The sequence below is a fragment of the Canis lupus genome, chromosome 8 (assembly GCF_003254725.2).
Source record: "Canis lupus dingo isolate Sandy chromosome 8, ASM325472v2, whole genome shotgun sequence".
NCBI lineage: Eukaryota > Metazoa > Chordata > Mammalia > Carnivora > Canidae > Canis > Canis lupus.
This window is the reverse complement of record NC_064250.1, coordinates 54,752,751-54,769,841: the sequence shown is the minus strand read 5'-3', so window position 1 is coordinate 54,769,841 and position 17,091 is coordinate 54,752,751.

The following is a 17,091-nucleotide window of genomic DNA, read 5'->3' as shown; positions in this document are numbered from 1 at the left end:
CTAATTATGCAAATGCATAGATTTAATATTTACTCCAAGGAATGTTATGATGTTTGATTTTGTATAAGTTTGTTTTCTTTCTCTCTCTTTTTTTTTAATTTAGAAGTTATAAAGATATTTCTGCTGCCAGATTTAGCACAGGAATTTCCAGAAGCAGCATTAGTACATCAAATGATGTTTTTCTTAAATAATTCAACTAATTAAATTAAATCAGACCACTTTTCAGGGCCTGGAACTTTTGTGATACCATTTTAGTTTATTGCAATTGATCTTCCAAAAGCACTTCTCCAAAATACACAGAGAATAAGTGAAATATGGAGGATTTGTATGCATACTAATTTTTATGATATTAGAAAAATAGGACAAAGAGATTAAGCCTATATAAAGACCTTCAGTAAGCTATGAAGTAAAGTACCTTCTTTATTATCAAAAAAAATTTGACTATGAACATGAAAAGCACAAAAAAACAAACACATAGAGCTTATTTTAGTTGCCATCCATGTGGTTAGAGATAGGGCTGACTTGCATGCATTGCCTCTCCAAAGGATCAGAAGAAAGAGGGAGGAGCAGGTCCAAAACGCTACAGATCAATTAATAATCAGTAAGATGGAGTCTCACCAAACCAGTGTCCCCTGAGAATAAAATATAAAATCATGGGCAGCCCAGGTGGCTCAATGGTTTAGCGCCACCTTCAGCCCAGGGCATGATCCTGGAGACCCGGGATGGAGTCCCACATCAGGCTCCCTGCATGGAGCCTGCCTCTCCCTCTACCTGTGTCTCTGCCTCTCTCTCTCTCTCTGTGTGTCTCTCATGAATAAATAAATAAAATATTTTAAAAATATACATCAGAAATTTCCATAAGTCCAATTAAAGGAGGTTTATTCATCAGAATAGCCAAAGTACATAATTCTTAGATATTACTAAGTGGTGACAGTCCTAAATATATTTTCTGAACTCTTACTTTAAAAAAAATTATTTCCATTACATCACAACAGCAAATTCTGAATTTAGATGTAACACTCCATCAATTTAGGAAAGCCTTGTCCTATTCTTTTACCTAACTTCTTTCTAGAAACCTAATCCAAAAAGCTCCCTGTAATTAAATTATTCCATGGGCTTTCAAACTCTACAAGTGCAATAACTTCTCACACACACACACACACACACACAAAAAAAAAATGTAATTATTGTTTTGTAACCAACATCAATTCAGTTGCATTGGTATCTTGTAAGAGTAGGTAAGGAAAGCTAAATGGACTTTTAAGCCTTTCAGTCCATTTTAATTTTGTAAATATTTTTTCAACAAAGAGCAATCAATTTTAAACCTGGAGCAGGTATATAAAATTTGAAGCATTTATAGTCTTTACTCCCCATTGAATAATAATTTTGCTACTAAAATTATTTAAAATTTGCCAAAATTTTTTTAAAAGTGCTGATTGATACCAAAGGGGTTCTTTATTTGTTCTGTCAGTTGGCCTTAAATCTTAATAAACAGGAAGGGAGGGAAAGAGAGCAAGGGAGAGAGCCTAACTGGGCATGTAGTGAGAGGAGAAAACTATACTTTGAATTTATGTTGTCTTAATATTAAAAGGCAAACACGTAGTTTTTAATAAATAAAAAGGATATGATAAAAGATAGTTTCCAGAAGTTAGGGAAAGATGGAGGCAGAGAAAAGAGTCAGATTTTCAATGACCTCAGAAAAAAATATGGTGTAATTACTTCAAGAGGAATAACATTTTTATATAGTACTCCTTATGAGGTTCTCTTACATTTTTGAAGGTCATGATTGGTACGATATTTTCTTAATAGTGTATATAATTATGAGCAGAACAAGGTTTCATTAATATCTCATCAAATATACCTCTATTGTCTTTGTATACTAAGTCCTCAATAAATTAGTTAGAACCTATAGATATTAATAGTAAATATTGTGATTTTTTTTTACTCTAAAAACTCCACAAGGCAGTCGAGAACTGTTTTCTCAAATATCCATATTTTAAGGAATTTTCTACGGTAGGTCATAAAATGGTCCTTTCAGAAGAATATGTTCAATGGCTTGAATCTGATTTAGTATTTATCAATTTACAGATAGATCATGATACACATAATCTGATTATCTATTAAAGAAGTGTGTAAATGTGTATAGTAACTGAAGCTGCTAGCATTTCCATATTTGACTTCCATTTATCATGCAAGCCATACATCATATAGCCTACCATGCCCAGGATTTTTAGAGAAAAATGGAATTTGTTCATTAAGTCAAGGTATGTAAAGGTGTCCTGTGATAACTAACCTCTGTCTATAAAATTTCCTGTACAAACCAAACTATGGACAATAGAAAACCTTAAATTATGCTCTCATGTTTCATTATTATCCATTAAATCTCTACATAGATCTAGGGAAAAGTATTTAACAATGTCAAGCAGTGATGGAGGCTTTAATTCAAGGGGATTTTTAAATCAAATGAGGTTTCTAGGCTTTCACTTTCTTGCAATGCCCCTGGGCCTATGCTGGAAATAGTATTAAACTATAAAGTCAAGAAAGGTAGTTTCAGGGCACATTCTTTCTTTCAGCACTTTGTGCTCAAAACCTGCTGGGACTGATTTAATGAGGTAAGAGGTCAGGGCTGGGGAAATAGATAAATAAGCAATCCTTCTGAACATATGGAGCCAGCCAATCTACAAAGTGACATAGAATATGGATACTCACTTATATTGGGGAAATAAACATCATTCAGGCAGGTTTCACCATTGAATTGGAAGATAGAAAATTCCACAGATCATGTCCTACCCTGATGCCTGTAAGAATGGGGACAAAAAAGCAATATCAGCAATAAACTGAGAAAAGGGGCTCAGTCTCCTGCAATATAAAGATTATGACCAGAAAGATAACAATACATATAAATACAGCAAAGAGTAATTTCACAGAAGTCTTACTTAAGAGTTGACAAAATTCTGACAATTCTCATAATATGCCTTGCTAACAAGACTAAATGAAAGCCAAACAGTTAAACATGGAATTGGAGACATGATCCTTAGCCTCACCAATCTTCCCAGAAAAATGATATATTATCACCTTTCAGGTAGAGAGAAATTAAGAAAAAAAAAAAGCTTTCAGGAGACTATTGTTTTGAATTTTCCTGCTGAATCCTCCCTTTCCCTGGTCACAGAGTGGCCATAACACAAAAAATAGCAGACTCTCATTTTACATCTTTGTTCAAACCTCCCTTTTCTGACATATTTTCATTGATTGACTAATTATGACTATTTCCACTGGTGAGAGGCCAGTTCTCTTCTTCTCTGTAAACTATAGCATGAGATCCAGATACATTGGATGGAAGAAAGAAAAAACAAAAATAATCATCCTAGAAAAAAAGATAACACAAGGAACAGAAGGTAAATCCTCTTGATCATTTCATGCTTTATAACTAACAAGAATATACGTTTCATAAAACAAGAGCTTAAACTGTAGTTAAGAAAACAATGAGATTAAAAGAGAGATTTGAAAAAAAGACATAATACTCATATGTAAGTAGAAATATTAAGAAACAGAATAAATGGGTCTAAAAATCAGTTTATTTGTTAATAACTCTTAAAAGTAGTGAAAGCAGATTACACTTATAAGTAGATTCAAGTATGTGAATTCAGCCTATTAGAAATAGAAAAATATCCAAAGTGATCCAATATAAGAATAATTGGGGTCATGAAATAGAAAACTAAATTGGAATAGATAAGATATGGGATTTTCTTGAAGGAACATTTTAATCATCATATCAAAGAACATCTCATGTTTTAAAAAGATTTGATGCAAGGATGCCTGGGTGGCTTAGTGGTTGAGAGTCTGCCTTCAGCTCAGGGCATGATCCAGGGATCTGGGATTGAGTTCTGCATCAGGTTTCCTGTGGGGAGTCTGCTTCTCCCTCTGTCTGTGTGTCTGCCTCCCCTCTCTGTGTCTCTCATGAATAAATAAATAAAATCTTGAAAAAAAATTGAGGCAAAAGTCTTCAACACCAATATCAAATTTATACTAATTAAGCTACTGATCTTCAATAACAGAGATATTTATGCATCCTCCCCAAAAATAGTAGAAAAAGGTGAATGCATTTTGCTAAGATATTTTAAAAACAAGCAAAAGGAAGTTATATTCAATCATGAAAGAAACTAGAGATATTTACTTCACAGGGAGCCTTAAAAGAAACCACAAAGGAGTCATGACACAATGCTAGCACCATGCAGTACAGATACAAAATAGGAATTCTAGAGGGTGGAAAACAACTATCCAGCAAAGTTCTGCACTTTATGTGGTTGCAACATAAATTTGTCAAGCAAGAACTTCTTGGAAGAGGAGAGAGAAGAGGTTAAATAAAATTTTAAAATATTTATTTGTATTCAAAGTGAGTACATTCAAGTTTATCTAATATTAAAATATATTTGGGTCTGAGTAAGGATATGGAATCTTGGGGAGAAAAGACATGATAGAGAAAAGTCTTAGAGTTAATGGATTTAAGTCTTGATGAAGTTAGCATCCAAGTAGGCAGTAAGTGAGCTGGAGGAGTAAGAGAAAATACCAAAAGAGTGAAACAGATTTTTGTAGGCGTTGCAGGTCTGGTGCAACTTAGAATAGAATCCCTGTGAGTGGGTGATATCACTGATATAAAATAAAAATCAAGGAATGGAGAAGCCATGCTATAGGAAGCTACAGAATAAGTGATAATCTATGTTTTATGAAAAAAAATGATGCTTTTTAAATCGATGGTTGTTTAAGTATTTTCTACCCCAACATAGCAAAAGGTATAACACACTATCATCATTCATAGTGTACTAATTCTAAGGAAAGAGATGCATTTGGGCCCATGATGCCTTGGAAAGTGACTTCTAATGCTGTGAGACACATGCAAGACATTTTGAATTTGGAAAAGTGTTCTCCCCATCAGTTGTTCCTCTGAATCACTGCCAGGTAAATATTATTAGCCCCTGGCTTTGTTCTAATCAATCCCTTTATGTTAATCTAAAACACATGAAATAATTTCCTCTATTGTAGAAATTCAAAATTATGAGATTTCTGCACAGTTTATCACAATACAGGTAGGCAGTGATCGAGATATCATTCCAAGCATGGGCAGTGGTATTGGTGAAATTCCAGTATGATATATTTGGAGTATTTCCATGGCTTATTTCATATCGAAGGTGCTATATGGGCCATCTATGCAAGAATACATCACTTACTACATGCATAAGTGTTTGAGCCTGAGCTCATTTTTGTGGAGTTCAGATTAGATTTGATACAGGGAGGAGAAAAGTTATTTGTTTTGAATAAATGAATAGCTAGGTTTAATACCAAACTATGATGCCATTTGATCCTCATGCTTTGAGATACAATTTTAATATATCACCCTGATTTTAAGTTGAAGAATCTGTGGCTTAAAATAGACAAATGATTGCTTGAGATGGTAATAGTTACATGATAGACCAGAAATCTGGATTCATGCCTTCTGACTCTCAAACTCACTTTACTAGCCATTTTATGGCAGATGCCTTGCTGATCACAAAGGCTATGGCTTCACTCTTTCTGGGTTTGGTTTAGAGACTGTAACAATAACTGAGAATATGATGATAGAGTAGATTTCATTTTTTAGAACAACAAAATTTTCTGACATCTCAGTATAGGCTACTAATGGGTTGGTATGCATTGTAATAGCACAGTATACCTTCATCACAACTAAATGCAATACAAATGCATTTCTATTTCCTTTTGTTATCTCATAAAGAAAATCACCATTTTTTTTTGTCTTTATTCACATAATGCTCTTTTATACCTCTCGTTCCCTCCATACAATCTCATATCCTTATTTCCCAGAATATTGTATTCTTTAACTTAGGAAAAGATATAATATGCCTCAGGTATCATGGCCTTATAATTTCAGTATTATTAGGTGATCAGCAAGCTTAATAAATCTGATATAAATGCATGAAATCATATTTTTATATAACCACATATCCACAAAGGATATAAATTTCATCAAACAATATCTAGTCACCAGCATGCCGTATATTTTCCTGATATCTGTGTTTAACTTGATAATTATTATATCCAAAAAATGTCCATGGTTTAAATTTTGCTAAAGAAATATTAACAAAAGAAAGAACCACTTTAATGGCACTATCCCCTAAAAACAATAAAAACTGAAATATTTCCAAAAAGTTTATTTCTGAGGATATTGCAAAGTTAAATTCAAATATATTTACTTGGGTGTATTGTTCTATTTATTTCAATAAATTAAAAAAATAAACTAATGAAATTTCTATATGCATGGACATCTCCCTACATTGTTAGATGTCTTTCATTCTTTTAACTATGGCTTCTATAGCCACCTCAATATAGTCATCTTCAAGATAAGTACCTTATGATGCTGAATTTGTAATATGGACACCAAGTCTACTTCCTGTTTGAGGGTGGGCAGATGGCAGAGAATTAACATATAAGCAACCATATGCCAGATATTTTGCATATACAAATTCATTTAACATTAATAGTAGTCCTGGAAAGAGAAGCCATCAGTATCTCCATTTAACAGTTAAAAAATAAGAAACTAAGGGATAGATAGTTGTTAGCATTGAAGCCAAGTTTCTGCGAGCAAAATGGTTGGGTTCTCCCCGCAACCATCATCACACACACTTAGGGACATCCCAGGACTCTTCAGATCCCTCTTGCAGTGGATGATTCATGCATCTTGATCTCAACAAATGTTCAGAATTCTCCAATTTCTTCTGTATGGTTTCTTATTTCTGTTGCTGTGCGTTTATTTATTCTGTAAATTTCCAAATGTCAGAGGTTGCATCTTCTCCTATAAAGTTCCTGACACCTTACAGTGGATTGATCAATATATGCTTCTAATGGTCAGATCATGAGTGTTAACATAAATGTTCTTTCTCTTTGCACATATGGGTCAAACTTTCTGCAGCCTCATTTTCACATTCCATCCAAATGCATATGTCATTAGAAACAACCCATTGACATAATGTGGAATGTCTGTTCATTTGTGTGGACAGATGGAGGGCTCAATTCAGACAACTGTGCAAACATTTAACAGTAACATAAAATAAACTCAACATTATATATGAACACTGAAGTCAGTATATTTTGTGAAGTGGTGAGTGAAAGAGAAGTTCAATAATATGAATATTTAGGTATTTAGGCAGAGATAAAAAGGGCTGGTATAGATGTAGGACATTGTTCTATTTTAATTTATCATTGACTAGTGAGGGGATGGAACAGAATTCTAGAAGCTGCTTAAGTAGAGGGGGAGAAGTACGGTTTGGGAGAAGACTTAACAAAGGAGGAAAAATGATGGTTTAACAAAACAACAACAAATATGTGTATAAATGAGTAGGAATTAGGAGGAGGAAGGGAAAAGGTATTTTAGCACCTTCTGGGGGCCACAATGTAAAATGCAGACTATGTGAGGTTCAGAAGTAAAAAGAATGGTATCAAAACTGGAAATGCTAACACAGTTTCCTCACTCTGTCTCTGCAAAAGGGACAATTTATTCATCCTTTAAGTAACCTCAACACCTGAGTGAGATGAATAGAAAAACTGAATTCTAAGACATGGGAATAACAATATAAATGTATCTTATTTTCATCTGCATTGGCCCCACATGGAAAGTATTTTCAACTTGTCTAGTATTATTAAAAGTTCCAGGATTGCTTCTAAACAAGAAATAGTGTTCTTGAACCTGGACATTTATATGTATGGAGATATGTATGAAGACACCCATAATTCAATGTGGGTAAAAATATAGATAGCTTTCACTAATTATAAGTACTCCATGGCACTTTGAAAAAATTCACATTTTTTCCCCCATGGCCTCCAAGATCCTACATTGCCTAGTCTCTACTTATCTCTAAAAAATTACCTCATACCAACTACTTTATTATATACTATGTCTCTGTCAATTTCTAAAATATATCAAGTGAGTTAATAAAAGGGGGAGGTTCTACTTAAAATCAAGAAAGAAAGAAATCAAAGAAAAATAAGATGCCCATGGTCTATGTACCCCCAATGCCGTGAACTGCAGAGGCAGAGAGCACCTTGCTGAATGGCCTTTAATACTCTAGTTTTCAAGTAGATGATGCCTGTAGTGGGATGAATAGTGACCTCAAAACATAATGTTTATGGTGCTCACTTTGATAGCACATATATTAAAACTGTAATGATAGATTTGTTGGCCTCTGGGGCAAAGATGACATGAAAATGCATGAAATATTCTGTATTTAAAAAAATATTCATGACCCTGAAAACTGTGAACATGACTTTGGAATAAAAGGTCTTTGCAGATTTAATAAAGAATCTTGAGATCATCCTCAATTACTCGCTAGGACCTAAATTCAATAGCAAGTGTCCTTATAAGACATAGAAGAGAAGAAGTCAGAAACATGGGAGATTGTGATGTGAATACAGAAGCAAAGATGGGAGTGATGTAGCCACAAGCCAAGGAAGCCATTCAATGCCTACAGCCTTCAGAAGCTGGAAGAGACAAGAAAGGGCTCCTGGCCCTGCGAACACCTTGATTTCAGACTTCTGTCCTCCAGAGCTATTAGGGAATGCATTTGTATTATGTAAGCTATTCACTTTGCGGTAATATTTTCATAACAATCCTAGGAAAAGAATATCGTACTTAATGGTAGAGATAGATGCATCAGCTTTTCAGAATTTTAGTTATCAAGATTATTTAACTAACTCTCTTATCTGAAATCATGCTCAATAAACAATCATTTAATTATGTACTAGTTAATTAAGTAGTTTTCTCTGAGGAAAGAAAAATGTATTGGTCAGCCAGTAAAATATTACAGTGCTTTTTGACAGATCTATTAATATAATGGAATTCTAGTTTACTTTGTAATCTCTTATGAGTTTGGTTAGCTTGGCTCAACTCAAAGATACTAATCAATTTAAGATACCACAGCACAATTAAAGCCCTAGACCTTAGTATGATTACCATAAGAGACAATATCCTGTAAGTCTTTGCCAGAGATGTTTTCAGAAAAACCAGAAGGGATCATGATATTGTTTCTAATGACCAAAATTGAACAAAAGGAAGTTTGTACACAGACTTATTTTTGACATTTCTCTACTAATCTTTAAATAGATAAAAAGCATATGGAGTTATAAATCTTGTAAGGTGGTAGAATTTAAGACACACATGTAAATAGAGATTCTTATTATTATTATTTTTTTGCTTCAAATTGCCCCTTTTGCTGACTGTCTTTGCACACAAAATACTTACTTTAGCTATAATTTCTTGAATTACAGAACAATTTTTCAGGCTTCCCACTAAAATACAAATAATTCAGTCTAGTTTTATTTATTTTTTTTATTTTGTTAAAGATTTGAGAGAGTGAAAGAGAGAGGAGCAGTAAGCACTTGCAAGTGGGGGAGGGGCAGAGGGAGAGAATCTCAAGCAGACTCTCCCCACTGAACATGAAGACCCACCTGGTACTCTCACAACCCATGAGACTGTGACCTGAGCCAAAACTAAGAGTTGGATGGAGCCACCCAGGTGCCTCTAAATAGTTTTATTTTCAACTCATGTGTTCCAGTCATCATGTTTCATTAAAAAGTAAAATATACAAGGAGGGCAGTGTCATTGATATTAGTGTGAAGACCACACTAATATAATAAAGAAGATGGGGAAGGACAAAAATTGGCAAATCAGGTTCATACTGTGGTAATTGATCTGATTCCTAGTACTTATATTCAAATAAGATCTCATTGACAGAAACTAATTTTTCATAATAACTTGTCATTAGAAACATTCCAATCTTCCTTAAAGGATTTAAAAAAGCATGGGCTATGATTCAGTGACATAAAAGTAAAGTACAATTATACTTTGTATCTGAAAACACAATGGAAGGAACTCTACATTTTTTTGTGAAAGACCCACCTCATAATAACAATAGACTAGAGATAACTTAATTAAAATATCTTCCTGGAGGATTGGAGGTGGTGCACTTCCACTAGCAATCACTCTTCTCTCTAGGAATATAATCAAACCTTACAGAGAGCAAACAGGTGGCACCAACTGACTACATGATATGCATAGTACCCAAGGTCATTATAGCTAAAAGGTAGAGATCCTGATGTTTGGTATCAAGTAGTTATGTTTACTCCTAATTATACTTCTTTATAACTATGTCATTGGGAATTACATTCTCTCACAAGCATTTTCTTTACCTATGAAATGGAAATATTCATAGTATTGTTGTGAGGCTTAATTGGCAGTATATATAAGTTATCATAACACTGGGTTCATACATATCTCATTAAACGGTGGGCTTTATTACCACCCTCATCATAATCACCATTGTCCATTTTTCCTTACAAGATTCATATTTTAGCGAAACAATGTGGGAAGATTTAAAGATGACTATCATTAATGAAAAACCCTGGGGATTAGCTACATATGCCTATAATATTTTCCTCCATTTTCTATGGGCAGTTGTATCTAATTTTCCCAGTGGCCCAGGGTCTGAGTTTTTGCGTCAGTCAGACACAGAAGGAGATTCAAAACTTTCTAGTTCCTCTCCTCTTTAGGAATCTGATTTCTCAGTTACACCTGTGGCAAGAAGATCATACCTACAGGTAGTGGACATTCTTTAAATATTCTAGAATCCTTTTGTCTGGCAAGGACTGTTTCTGGTTTTTATCCATATTTTAGTGGGAAATTAAAGAAATTCCACTAAAGGCTTTAGCCAAAAACTATTTTGAACCTGAAGACTTGATAAGGTTTTATTATAGACTTTGAAATAAGATAAAAATAGATATAACTAATAATAACCATTATACTAATGAGTATATTTTCTTACAGAGAAGAAGGGGGGAAGGTCGGTATTAGTTATATTTAGCAAAATTAAGATGACAAAAATAAACCATAAAGCACAAAACATCAAGACAAAAAAGATGACAGATTCAAGAATATGCTTACTAAAGCAATAAATGTGAATGAATTAAATTTCACTATTAGAAAACAGATCAAACCTGAAATAAAATCCAAATGTATGGAACTTTCAAGACATGGTCTAAAAAGACATGAAGATACGAAAATACGATGATCACAGACATGTCAGGAAAGCATATAAAATCAGTAAGACAATATTAAAAAGTGTTCACATCTCACAGAGGAAGACATAGACAGGACCAACAAGCACATGAGAAAATGCTCTGCATCACTTGCCATCATGGAAATACAAATCCAAAGCACAATGAGATACCACCTCACACCAGTGAGAATGGGGAAAATTAACAAGGCAGGAAACCACAAATGTTGGAGAGGATGCAGAGAAAAGGGAACCCTCTCCCACTGTTGGTGGGAATGTGAACTGGTGCAGCCACTCTGGAAAACTGTGTGGAGGTTCCTCAAACAGTTAAAAATAGACCTGCCCTACGACCCAGCAATTGCACTGCTGAGGATTTACCCCAAAGATACAGATGCAGTGAAACACCGGGACACCTGCACCCCAATGTTGATAACAGCAATGTCCACAATAGCCAAACTGTGGAAGGAGCCTCGGTGCCCATCAAAAGATGAATGGATAAAGAAGATGTGGTTTATGTATACAATGGAATATTACTCAGCCATTAGAAACGACAAATACCCACCATTTGCTTCAACGTGGATGGAACTGGAGGGTATTATGCTGAGTGAAATAAGTCAATCAGAGAAGGACAAACATTATATGGTCTCATTCATTTGGGGAATATAATCAATAGTGAAAGGGAATAGAGGGGAAAGGAGAAAAAATGAGTGGGAAATATCAGAAAGGGAGACAGAACATGAAAGACTCCTAACTCTGGGAAACGAACTAGGGGTGATGGAAGGGAAGGAGGGCAGGGGATGTGGGTGATTGGATGGTGGGCACTGAGGTGGGCACTTGATGGGATGAGCACTGGGGGTTATTCTGTATGTTGAAAGATTGAACACCAATAAAAAATAAATTTATTAAAAATAAATAAATAAAAAAGTGTTCACAAGCTAAAAGCATAAATGAGGCAGATAATTTCCACTCATGACATTCAAATATAAACAACAAAAAAACCTGGATGATTTTTATAATAAACATATTAAATATCATCTATAGATTATTAAAACTATTAAACTATGTCTAAAAGAAAAATTCAAAAAGGAAAGATATAACTAGACAATTTTTAAAATGAAAATACAGATTGTGAATAAAACAAATAGCTTTTCGACCAAAAAGCATATTCTACGTAACTATGAGGCCTCTTAATGCTTAGCAAGAAGTCTACTCCAAGCTGACAGATGGCAGTGTAAATTTTGTAACTATTCTGCAAGGATATTTGCAGTATATATCAGAATGACATATCATTTGGCTGTGATATTCTTTGAGAGATTTATATTCAAATTTGTTAAGCATATTGTTATTCAAAAGTCCATAAAGTTGGAAATAATCCAAATGGCTAATATGGGATTTAAAAAATAATGACGTGTTGTATTTATATGGTATGTATCGTCTCTAGGCAATACTTAAATTGCTCTACATTTGTAAAACCATATAATTATAAGAACAAGTCTATGGAGTAGGTATTGTTTTTATCTGTAGTTTTCATATGTGGAAGCTGAGACAGTGAGAGAGGTTCAAGTTCACATGTCAATAGTGGTGAAGTGGTGATGAAAGCTCAGGTCTCTGTCTGGAGCTCAGTTTCATAACCTCTATGGCATAAATTTTTTCAAATGAGAGCATCCATTATTATAGAATAATTTTTATCCCCAAAAATATCCTTTCAAGATTTTTTTTTACAATAGGAGAAAATGACTACAATATTGGTGAGTGAAATAAAATTCTACTTTGCAAGATACATGAATACATAAAACCAGACAGGCATGATTTATACAAAACATGTTGCCAAAGAAGAAGGAATGAATAGATTGATAAGGTTTTTATATTATGAATTCCCAAACGTTTCCTTTTTTTAAGATTTGTTTATTTGAGAGAGAGAGAAAAAAAAAAAAAAAAAAAAAAAAACATGCTCCCCACTGAATGGCAGAGCCCAACACCAAGTTCCACTTCAGGACCCAGAGATCATGACATAAGTTGAAATCTAGAGTTAGATGCTTAACCAACTGAGCCCACCCAGGCACCCTAATTTTCCAACATTTCTAAAATAAGTTTACTTGATTAAAAATAATGTGGCATAAACAATATTTTGTAACATAATCTATTCTATTGTGTCATTATCATCTAATGATACTGACACATTAAACAGCCAAATAAATAGCACCAGAGGTTCTTGGAACAGGGTCTATAAAGTATATATTTTTTTTCTTATTGGTGACATTTTTTTCTCATTTCAAATTATTCTTAAAAAATTGTGGCAGACTTGTGGCAAAAAAAAAAAATCGAAGTCTACATCTAAATAATAAGCTAGCTAGCTAGAACTCGGTGAGTTTGTGGACACAGAAGTAAAAACAATTTTCATTCTTCTTAAAAAGAGAAAAAAAAACCTAAAGTCTTGGTGAACTTCTATATAACAAAGAAAAGCTTTCGGGACTTTCAAGCATACCACAATATTAACCTGCATAGTAAATAACATTATCTCCATTATTCTACTTCAGTGCACTTTGATTTCACAGGTCCAAGATGAGCCATTATTCTCTTTGAGTACCCTCTTCCTCTTCCTGGATCTGTTTATTTTTTATCTTTTGGGTCTGTTTACTTTTCATGCAAAAGTACAGAAATTAAAGAAAGAATAAAACCATTTGCCAGACTGACACAAGCCTCTGACTTGTCTCTCCGAGCCTCTCCTTGCCATACTCAGGGTAAAATGGTTCTGTACAACAAACACAGGAACCTAATTATTGATTAAACCTTTTTAAAAAACAATACAAAAATATAAAATAAATGAGTAGTAGCAGAAATAAGCCCTAAAATAGATACAATAGATGAGCACAGAAAAAAAACCTCCTATGGAGCTAGAGTGGTTTAGTAAACACTTAGGATTTGGAATATATCCATGAGATTTGAGTTGACTTCAAAATACACATTTTTAAAGGATTGTGTTAATGAGTACTAGGAGGAAGCAGGGGAATAAGAGCATATTCTTTTTCTCTAGAGATGAAATGCACTTATTATTTGGCTCTCTGCCCAAATTTATACTATGCCTTAATTCTTAGCCTAGAAAGAGTTCATTGCCAGAATTACTGCTCAAAATATAAAGCAGACTGTGTCACTCTCAGCTTAAAACCCAAGATATTTCTTCTATTTTCTTCTAGTGAGGTTTAGATCCATGATGATGGCATCCATCAAACAAAAACCATTTATAACCATCTTAACTGCACTAACTATAACCCTTTTCAGACTCCATCATAAGTACAAATCCCTCTTGCTAAAACATTTTCTCAACATTCCATAAACAAGTCAAACTCCTTCAAACTTCTGTTTTTACACATGCTATTCTATCTGCCTAGTCCCTTCATCTCACCTGCTACTGAGATCTCTTTTTTTTCTATTTACAATTTTGGCTGTAATTTTTGTGCTTAAAATATTTACAACCGTGAGATCCACAAGGAAAGCAACCACACATTTTTCAAAGTCCTATTCTTAGCACCCAGCAAAGTGTCAGGCCGAAAGAATTAATAGATGCTGATGGAATTGGAGACTAAATGATGCATGCATTTGTTGACAGACAATACTAAAATGAAGCAGGTGCAATTGTGCAAAATCTACATTTCATTTTTAAAATTCTTAGAAGTGAATGTTATATTTCCTAAGTTTTCAGAAAATTTAATAATTTACCCTTTATAAAAATATGTCACTTTCTTCAGAGGTCTAAATCTATGGGCTGTTACTGACAATACTGCTGAGTGTCATGAGATTAACCAAGACGATTCACAACCTGGAAGGACATCAGAGGGAACATTTGAATACCTTGGGACCCCGGTGCTCATCCATCCATAGATTATCAGTTTGGAAGATGGCTGAGGCTGATCATGTAAAATGATCTGTGGCTCCTTTTTACTGATTTGTCTTTACCTTTGCTTTCAGAAAAAGATGTGCCTTCCCATCACATTCCTACAGCATTATGTATCTTAATAAGTCCCTACCGTTCTTTCTCTTTTTTCTAAAGATTTGAGACAGGGAGAGAGAGTGAGAGCATGAACAGGGCAACAAGGGCAGAGGGAGAGGGAGAAGCAGACTATGGGTAATTTGCTATTTGCTAGGACAAGACAGAATAAATCCTTTTAGTTTATATGCATTTACTTATGGTCTTCAAGTATATAAATCTGAGTTAATACAGATTCTTATAAATAAAACACTAATCATTGGTTTGCATTAGGTTCCTCTCGTTCCACTGATTCATTTCTTTCTAACTCATCCCTACTCTTATCCTCTCCCATATCCAACTGTTCTCATGTGGTCAGTGTGCTTGACTTATCTATGTTCTTATAAAATGCATTTTATAATTATGTGTTTTCTATAAATTCATTGTTTTTATTTAACTTAGTATTACACTTTTTCCACATTGCTGTGTACGTATTTATTGTGTTCTTTCTACTGCTATGTCATATTCCAGAGTGAAAATCTACTATGTTTTGCCATTCCCTGACTGATGGCTATCTAAATTGTCTCCAGTTCCTGGCTATGTAGACAAGACTGTGAGCAACATCTTCACTTGACTATGTTGTTACACAACTATGTCTTTGGGGTACATTCCCACATTGGAGATTGGTGCGACAAGGAGTATCTACCTATCCACCTTTTGACTAAGCACTGCCAGATGGCTCTTCAGAATGGCTGCACCAGTCTACACTCATATCAGTAGTATTTGCAGGTGCCAACATACCCATCAGACAGACTCTAATCTTTGCCAACTTGCTAGGTGAGAGGAATATCTTGTTATTTTTGTATTTGTTTGAAGAAACTGAGCATCTATTAACATGCTTCCTTGCCTTTGGGCTTTTCTCATCAATAAATTGCCTCTGCACATTCCTTGCTCATTTTCTAATTGGAGTCTTGGTCATCTTTTTTGACAACCGGGAAATTTTTAGATTTTATCCATTAATGTTCTTTTTTTTTTTTTTTTTTAGGAATGCAAGTACCTTCTCTTTAATATTTAAGTTGTTCTTTTTTTCCTTCACTAAGAAGAATTAATTTGGGGATTATCTTTATAGTTTCTCCTCTTACAGTTTTAGTTAAAGGGATATTTTCTCTTTAGTTATCTGTTAAATTTGTAGATTTTTATCTTTGACACTTATATGCTCATGGTTAGGCTTCAGTTTTATCTTCTCTTTAGTGAAGGTATTTTCCTGATGCCATCTGGTAAACAGTTTGTCCTTTACCAATTCTTTAGAGTACCATTTTAATCATGGAGTATTTCCCAAACATATGGAAATCTTTTTGAAATAACTATTCTATTCCATATGTAATTTTAAGTCATACTATGCCATTAATATTTTTATTTTTTTATTTTTTAAATATTTTTATTAACATAACTTTAAGTTTGTATCTTACCATAAATCTTTCCTCTTTATTCATTTTTTAAATCATTTTTGAAGTTAGGTTATCTTTGTTTTTCTTCAATACAGATTTTTAAATACATTTGTTAAGACCTTCCTAAAACTCATCAGTCATTGATTTTGACTATGAAAGACTGAATACACAATATCCAGATCATACATAAAAATAAAATCTGACCCACAATTTGCAGTATGCAGCTCAGGAAACCAACTCATCATCTATACCAATTGACTCAAAAAGTCAGCCTATTATGTACGGGCTAGACTTGTGGGCAGTCAGACCTCTATCACTAGTAAACAATCAAAGAGACCAAACAATAACTCCTCTAACAATCAGCCCCAAACAGCAGGGACTGGATTAATAACAGTCCCTACTTTTTTTGTCCCTACTTCTACCTACGGGCAACCAGAGAAAGCTGAATATGCACCCCTAACCAAACACAAAGGATTCCATACAATGTATTTTATTTGCATTGCTTTAAAGTATCTTCATAAAGGTATAATCTTTATCAGGTTAATACTTTAATCAGATTTTGTTTAACTCTATTTTTCTGCTT